Genomic DNA, 9005 nt, shown 5'->3' with positions numbered 1-9005 from the left:
CCACGCGTTCCAGCAGAAGAGTCCCAAGCGATTCGACTTCATTCATCCCGTGTCTCAAGCAACCGGATCATCTCCAAGCCACGGGTCTTGCATTCAAATCCAACATCAATGTCTGCAGGTTCTCAAAATTCTGCAACGTTCCCAGCCGAAGAGTCCCAAGCCATGTCTCATCCGCTCCCAAAGGCTACCAAATCGTCTGCATTCGAAGCTCCCCATCCGTTCGGTTTGTCCTAGCAGCGTTCCAGCTTCTTCAACATGCTATAAGAAGGAGCCGAGAGAGCAAGGTTGAAAGGGGGGGGGATTCAGGTAGAGGCGGGAAGAGGATTTCCATTCATTCAACCACAGCCAACGGAAGAGGAGGAGGCCAGCAGCCGTGCGACGGAGGAGGAAGAGGCCAAGGGAACCAGCGAAGCAAAACACCTCATCTCCTCTTATGATCCGTCTTCTCAACCGGGTGGAAGAGGAGGAGAGGTGAGGGAGGAGAACCGGGAGCGGCTGCACGAAAGAGGAGAGGCGAGGGAGGAGAGAAAACAGAGCACTCTATTTTCTCAACCAAAGAAAAAAAAAAAAGGGATTTATGCTTTATTTTATTTATTCTATGCTAATCTCTTTTATAAAAATGCTTGCATCTCATATGGATAGCTAAATCTCTTTTAGCTAAGGCTAAGGAAAAGCCTAGCATTTTCTTCATGTATTTTCTTAAATCATCAATGGGATTTTAATATTTTTGATTTGATTTATGGTGCAGTAGATTGATAGAAATTATTTTAAACTTATATATTTTTTTTGATTTGTTATTTTTCCTGGGTATAACAGATGCTTAGAAATCCTTGTAGTTTAAAATAGAATTACTGTAATGCTGCCCATAAAACTAAATCTATTTTATTATGATTAATAGATGATTTTAAAAAAAAGCATGATGAAGTGCTAGGCCGAATACTGATGCCTTAATTATAATTTTATCAATTCTAATATTATTTAGCCTTTAGTTTTTGTTCAGTATCAAATTCCTGTGGATTCGATCTCAGACTCACCGAGAATATTACTTTGCTACACCCTATACTTGGGGTATCCTACGTTTAATTATTTTTTTTAAGAAAGAGCAAGATTAAAAACGTAGCAAGTTTTTTGGCGCCATTTCTGGTTCTTCAATTTTTCTTTATTTTTAACACGACTGAAATTTCAATTCTTTTCAGATTCAAGGGCGACACAAAGTAGGACCAATAACGAGAAAGATCAAGATCAAATTTTTGGATACCCGGAGTGAACAAACTCCGGCCGTGAGTATTTAAATTAATTTTTCTATTTTGTTCATACTATTCCTCTTTTTCCTAGATTAGAATTTTACTCTTGTTAAAAAAATAAAAAATTATTAATTAAAATAATAAAACTAAATAAATAAATAAATAATTTAGCTAGTTTGTTTGATCAATTATTCAAATACAATTTAATGTCATGACATAAAATGTTAAAAATCTTCTTGATTGCTGCATATAGTATAAAGCATTTGCATAAAATAATCTAAGGGCTGAACCCATTAAAAAGATAAGGTCGGGATTTCATCACTCGTCCTTAGCCCAAAAATCATCCCAATGCATAAATATCCTAAGCCTAATTAAAATCAACTAGACATTAGCCCCTAAGGATATTCGAGCTTAATAGGATGAAGACCACCGAAAGTTACACCAATTTCGCTCTGTTATCTGGTCGATGTCTAGGCAAGCTTTGTCCCTCTAAGTGATTAAAGGGAGACAGTTTCTGTTCGAGGAAAGTGGGTTTTAAGTGGGACCTTTTCTATATGCATCGTGACCCCTCCACTTACCTAAGAGCTTACCTGGTCGACTAAGGTTAATAGACCGGATTGGAGGCTTAGGTGTCCTCTTCAAACCAGTTAGGAGCTGTCTAGAATTTTTAGGAAAACCTTAGAAATTGTTGGGTGATGTTTTAATGCATGTTCTAAATAAACTTTTGTTTTACTGTATTAGGATATTTGGTGTAAAAATAATAATAATAATAATAAATAAAAATAAAAGTAATAAAAAAATAATATAACTCAGTATATGCTGTTGTGGGAGAGAGATAAAATGAATAGATTATTTCGAGTTGAATTAAAAGATAAAAATTTAATTGTTCAAAATTCAAATAATCAAATGGAAGATAATGGTGGTAATCAGGGAGATAATGAATTTCAAGATGACTTACCTATTAGAACGCTTCGTGATTATCTATAACCCACTAGGACCAGTACTCCATCTTGTATGGTTATTCCTACTGCTGCGGGAGCTTTTGACATGAAACCAGGAATAATCCAATTAATCCCAAAGTTTCACGGACTCGATTCTGAAAGTCCCTATTTGCACCTGAAAGAATTTGATGAAGTGTGTTCAACACTTCATTTCAATGATGTCACTAAAGAGGTAGTTAAGCTTAAGTTATTTCCTTTTTCTTTAAAGGAAAAAGCTAAATCATGGTTACACTCCTTAAGGCCTAGGACCATAGCTACCTGGCAAGAAATGACAAGAGAATTTTTAAAGAAATTCTTCCCAACACATAAAACAAACACACTTAGAAGAAATATCATGAACTTCGCACAAAAAGATGGAGAAACATTTTTTCAGTGTTGGAAAAGATTTAAGGGTCTTCTGCTTGCTTGCCCACATCATGGATATAAAATTTGGAGGATCATTAGTTTCTTTTATGATGGTTTGTCCTCCAATATGAGACAATTTGTAGAAATGATGTGTAATGGTGAATTCATGAGTGAGGAGCCAAATGAAGCCTGGGATTATTTTGATCTTTTAGCAGAAAATGCACAAGCTTGGGATACAACAGATAAAAATGAAAAATCTAAAATAGCACCTAATGCAAAAGAGGGAATATATCTTATTAAAGATGATAATGATGTCAATGTAAAAATTGCTAATCTGACTAGGAAGGTTGAAGCCATGGAATTAAGCAAAGCTAATATAGAAAAAGCACAAGCTATTGTTGAAAGTATATGTGGAATCTGCGAGAGTAATGCACATGTGACCAAGGATTGTCCTACAATCCCTGCTTTTCAAGAAGTGTTGCATGATCAAGCAAATTTCACCAATACTTATAAAAGACCATTTCCAGAAACATATAATCCTAGTTGGCGAAACCATCCTAACTTTAGTTGGAGACATGGACCCACTGCCAATGAATCTCAAGGAAATTATGTTCCTACTCCTTATGTGCCACCACATAGAAAATCCCTTGAAGATACTTTGCAAACCTTCATGCAAGGGGCAGACTCAAATAAATCAGAATACAATGCAATCACTCCAAGAACTTAAAAATTCTATAGGTAGAATTGAGGCTCAACTCAATGTTAGGGAAAAAGGGACATTTCCAGCCCAACCTCAATCTAACCCAAACGGTCAACATGAGGTCCATGAAGCAAGTTCATCCCAACCTAAATTTGAACAAGTTAAGTCTATCACAACCCTTCGTAGTTAAAAAATAATTAACACAGAAATTCCGAAGAAGGATGCCAAACCTGAAAAATCTATTGAAAAGAAGGATGAAGATGATAATGAGCAAGATGATCCAATACCCCATCACAAGATAGTTGCTCCATTCCCTCAGCGCTTGCTTGCAGCTAAAAAGGGAATACCTGACCAAAAAATTTTGGAAATCTTTAAACAAGTAAAGATTAACATTTCTTTATTAGATGCCATTAAGCAGATCCCATCTTATGCCAAATTTTTAAAAGATCTTTGTACCATAAAGCGAAAACTTTACGTACAAAAGAAAGCTTTTCTAACTGAACAGGTGAGTGCTATTCTCAAACACAACACCCCACCTAAGTATAAAGATCCTGGTTGTCCTACCATATCTTGCATCATAGGAAACTTCAGGATACAAAGAGCCCTTCTTGATTTAGGTGCAAGTATTAACTTACTACCGTATTCAGTTTATGAACAGTTAGGACTTGGTGAACTAAAACCCACCAAGGTTACTCTCCAACTTGCCGATCGATCTATAAAGATACCAAGAGGAATAGTTGAGAATGTACTTGTCCAAATTGATAAATTCTATTTTTCAGTCGACTTCATAGTGTTAGATACCCAGCCTGTCATGAATTGTACCACTCCAATACCTGTCATTTTAGGCCGCCCATTTCTAGCTACTTTCAATGCTTTGATCAACTGTCGAAATGGAATAATGAAAATGTCATTCGGGAATATGACTATAGATTTTAATATATTTAAACATTTGCAAACAACCCGATAATGACAACGAAAATGATGAAATTCATGGAGTTAATCTGATCGACTCCATTGTAAAAGATGCTCTTGTCCCATCTCTTTCTTCTGATCCTTTAGACACATGCCTAACTCATTTCGGAAATACAGATATCAACCAAAACTTTAGAGAAATCAGTGCTATATTAGATTCAGCTTCTTTGTTGGATACAGATAGATGGAAATCTCGTTTTGAAGAATTGCCCCCATGCAACAATAGTCCTCTACCATCTAGTATTCAAGCACCTAAACTTAAGCTAAAACCGTTGCCATCTGAGCTCAAGTACGCATACCTTGGTCAAGAAGAGACTTTTCCTGTGATCATATCATCCCAACTCGAACAAAGTCAAGAATTAAAATTGTTAGAAATTCTCAAAGAGCATAAGGGAGCAATAGGGTGGACAATTGCTGATATCAAAGGAATTAGTCCCTCAATTTGCACTCATAGAATCCACTTAGAAGCTGATGCCAAACCTTCTTGTCAACCTCAACGTCGATTGAACCCCAAACAAGAAGGATGTGGTGAGGGCAGCAGTTCTGAAACTTCTGAATGCGGGTATGATCTACCAAATTTCAGATAGTGAATGGGTAAGTCCAACCCAAGTGGTCCCGAAAAAATCTAGTGTTACTGTAGTAAAAAATGCCAACAATGAATTAGTTCCAACTAGGGTCCCCACTAGTTGGTGTGTATGCATTCACTATAGAAAACTTAATTCTGTCACTAGGAAGGATCACTTTCCTCTACCTTTTATTGATCAAATCTTAGAAAGGTTGGCAGGACATAAATATTATTGCTTCCTAGATGGCTATTCCGGTTACAACCAAATTGCAATTGATCTTGAAGATCAGGAAAAGACCACTTTTACATGTCCTTTTGGCACATTTGCTTCCAAGAGAATGCCATTTGGGTTATGTAATGCTCCTGCAACCTTCCAAAGATGCATGCTCAGTATTTTCTCTGACATGGTTGAGCGCTTTTTGGAAGTCTTCATGGATGATTTTTCAGTTTTTGGCTCCCCTTTTGAAAACTGTGTGGACCATTTAAGGCTAGTCTTAATTCAGTGTGAGGAGAAAAATCTAATCTTAAACTAGAAAAAGTGCCATTTCATGGTAACTAGGGGAATTGTTCTCGGGCATGTCATTTCATCTGAAGGAATTGAAGTAGACAAGCCTAAAATTGACTTAATTGCTAACTTACCCAACCCAAAAACTATCAAAGATATACGCTCATTTTGGGTCATGCAGGATTTTATAGGAGATTCATTAAAGATTTTAGCTCAATATCTAAACCCTTATGTAATCTCCTTCAAAAGGAAACCCAATTTGTATGGTCTGAAGAATGCCAAAAAGCTTTTGATAAACTTAAAAGCTTACTGACCTTTGCTCCCATCATGCAACCACTCGACTGGTCGCTTCCTTTTGAAATCATGTGTGATGCTAGTGAATATGCAGTTGGGGGAGTTTTAGGGCAAAGAAAGAAAAGGAAACCTTATGTTATCTACTATGCAAGTAAGACTTTAAATAGTGCACAAATGAATTACACCACTACGGAAAAGGAACTCTCGCTGTAGTATTTGCACTAGATAAATTTAGGTCTTACTTGATTAGATCCAAAATCATTATCTACACTGACCACGCTGCGCTTAAGTACCTTCTTTCAAAAAAGGATACTGAGGCTCATTTGCTTAGGTGGATCCTTCTACTCCAAGAATTTTTTCTAGAAATAAGAGATAAAAAAGGGGTAGAGAACGTAGTAGCTGATCACTTGTCCCGTCTCACTCTTCCAGATTCTATAGACAATTCACCTATAAGAGACACTTTCCCTGATGAGCAAACTCTTTAAGATCCAGTCGTCACCCTGGTTTGCAGACATTGCAAATTTTCTTGTCATGGGTGAACTCCCTATTCATTGGAATAAACAGGACAAAAAAATTTTTTTGACCAAAATAAAAAAATTTTTCTAGGATGATCCTTATCTTTTCAAATACTGCCCAGACCAAATTATTAGGAGGTGTGTACCTAATGATGAATTTATTAGTGTCATTTCCTTTTGTCATTCTGAAGCTTGCGGTGGTCATTTCTCTACTAAGAAAACGGCTGCAAAAATTTTACAGTGCGGTTTCTATTGGCCCACCTTGTTTAAAGATTTCCATAATTTTTGCAAAAGCTTGCGAGCGTTGTCAAAAGTTAGGTGGGATAACTCGTAGGAATATGATGCCCCTCAACCCAATTTAATTATCAAAATATTGATTGTTGGGGAATAGATTTTATGGGTCCATTTCCTCCTTCATTCGGAAATTTGTACATCTTAGTAGCTGTAGATTATGTCTCCAAATGGATTGAGGCAATTCCTTGCAAGAATAATGACCATAAAACTGTTTTAAAATTTTTACAAGAAAACATTCTTTCCAGATTCGGAACGCCCTCGAGCCATCATCAGTGATGGAGGTTCACACTTCTGTAATAAGCCTTTTGAGGCTTTAATGCGAAAATATGGGATCACCCATAAAGTCGCCACCCCTTTTCATCCACAAACAAATGGACAAGTCGAAGTATCCAATCGATCAATTAAGAATATTCTGGAAAAAATGGTTAACCCAAATCGCAAAGATTGGTCTTTGCGTTTAACTGATGCACTCTGGGCTTATCGTACTGCTTTTAAAAGCCCGATTGGTATGTCTCCGTACCATCTTATTTTTGATAAACCGTGTCACTTGCCTGTGGAATTGGAGCATAGAGCCTACTGGGCTATTAAGAGATTTAATTTTGATATGGATAAGGCTAGTTCACTACGCAAACTTCAACTTAATGAACTAGAGGAAATTAGGAATGAAGCATATGAGAATGCTCGAATTTATAAGAACAAAATGAAAGTCTTTCATGATAGAAATATTATAAGAAAAACATTTGAGCCGTCTCAGAAAGTTCTATTGTATAATTCATGACTTCATTTATTTTCAGAAAAATTGAGATCTAGGTGGACCGGCCCATTTATAGTTAAAACTGTTTATCCGTATGGAACCGTTGAGATAGAGAATCCAAACACCGGTAATATTTTTAAAATAAATGGCCAATGTTTGAAGTTATTTTTGGACAACTTTACCCCAGAGGTTGAATCGACCAATCTGGAAGATCCTGTTTATCAGGATTGATCTCTATATCTGCTAGAGATCCTCGGTTTGTACATAATTTTTCTTTCTTTCATTTTCTATTGATATGACAATTGGTGAGCAACAACAGTGTGCGGTCATTCTATCAGATAAATTCTAACCTTTAGCCTTATTATCCTTCATACAATCATATTTAATGCATTCATGTTGAAACATTGGGGACCAATGTTGAATTTAAGTTGGGGGAGAGATTACTGTATTTTCTATATATCATACCAATTGTCACTATATTTCAAAAAAAATTTATTTAAAAATATATATATATATAAATAAAAAATAATACAAAAAATAATATATATAATAATAATAATAATATAGTAATAATAATAACAAACATATATTTTGTTGCATTTAATTACCACTTTAATTTTTTTTCAAAGAAATAAACATGTGGCAGCTATTAAGGCAAGGAGCACATTATGACTTATTAGAGACCTATTATTAAGATCCCCACACAAGTATTCAATGACAATAGGAAAGCCTTAGGAGTTCACTTGTGTTACCTATTGTTTGTTAACTTTATTCGCAAGAGAAGTACGAGTGTCCTTGTCCTAAAAGTTCATGATTTGGTTTTCATATAAAGATAGAGTTTTGAAATTTTCTGGCTAGATCACCTAGGTGCTTTATTTTTTGACTTTGGTTGACCTGTAGTCACAATACAGTCACATTATAAATTTTTTTTTAAAAAAAAGAGAGAAATAATACAGTTCGTCTTCACTGAGTAAACCGGGCCTCTTGCCTACAAAGCAGCGAGTGTTTGCGTAAAAAGATGAAAATGACTGAAATAAGTGACTAGTCTGGCCTCGTGGCGTAGTCTGGTCGAGTAATTAAGTCCGAGGGGTGTTTCACCTAATGCCTTGAGCCAACTGGATCAAGAGTCATTGACCCAAAGCTCGTTACATGGACCTTAGTAGAGCCTAATGGAGTTGGACTGTTGTAGTCACTGTTGCAATATATATATATAGTATATATATATAGTGGGTTAGTTAAAACTAAAACCAAGGTGACTTGTGGATGACTGGTTTGACTCCATTGTTTTATAACTATATGTACCTGGGATGTCTAGTTGGGATTGATAGCTTCATTTTTATATGCAAACCATTCTGGACAATTAACATGTGATATTCGGAAAATTTAGTGGGTCCGGTTCTAACAAATGGTAGTTAACACTTATGAATTTGAGTAGTGCAGCCTAGAACTCAAGCGGTACCTAATTGTGGTGGGGGTATAGGTATTCTAAGACGTCACATTTACATTAATGGTTGCTATGTTTTAGAGTATCTTTTAAAATGATGTTTGTGGGGTATCATCACTGCAAACCCTCACGAGACAACACTCGTCCACTAGGATAACCTAGGGGTTTAACGGCTTGTTGCACGTGCTAAGTGCAATCGTAATGCTCTACGAAAGTGAGTAATTATTTTAATTCATGCATATTGATATAATATTAATAAATAAACAATACTTTTGCACCCTCATTTTATCATTTTCACACTAAATTGCTAGAGACTAGCAATAAGCTAGTTGGGGGGTGTGATGAGAGTACAAAAGTAAATTTTCATATATC

The 9005-nt window shown here is 36.0% G+C and overlaps 1 non-coding gene across 1 annotated transcript; it reads right to left on the bottom strand.

The window, feature by feature from the left end:
• Positions 1–2561: 2561 nt before the first annotated feature.
• On the bottom strand, positions 2562–2668 carry LOC120106859. The gene has a single exon (XR_005508856.1). It is a non-coding gene; the product is annotated as a small nucleolar RNA R71 (small nucleolar RNA).
• Between the last annotated feature and the right edge of the window lie 6337 nt (positions 2669–9005).

The sequence above is a fragment of the Phoenix dactylifera genome, unplaced genomic scaffold (assembly GCF_009389715.1).
Source record: "Phoenix dactylifera cultivar Barhee BC4 unplaced genomic scaffold, palm_55x_up_171113_PBpolish2nd_filt_p 000666F, whole genome shotgun sequence".
Taxonomy (NCBI): domain Eukaryota; kingdom Viridiplantae; phylum Streptophyta; class Magnoliopsida; order Arecales; family Arecaceae; genus Phoenix; species Phoenix dactylifera.
The sequence above is the reverse complement of the archived record's forward strand: the minus strand, read 5'-3'. Positions and strand labels throughout refer to the sequence as shown.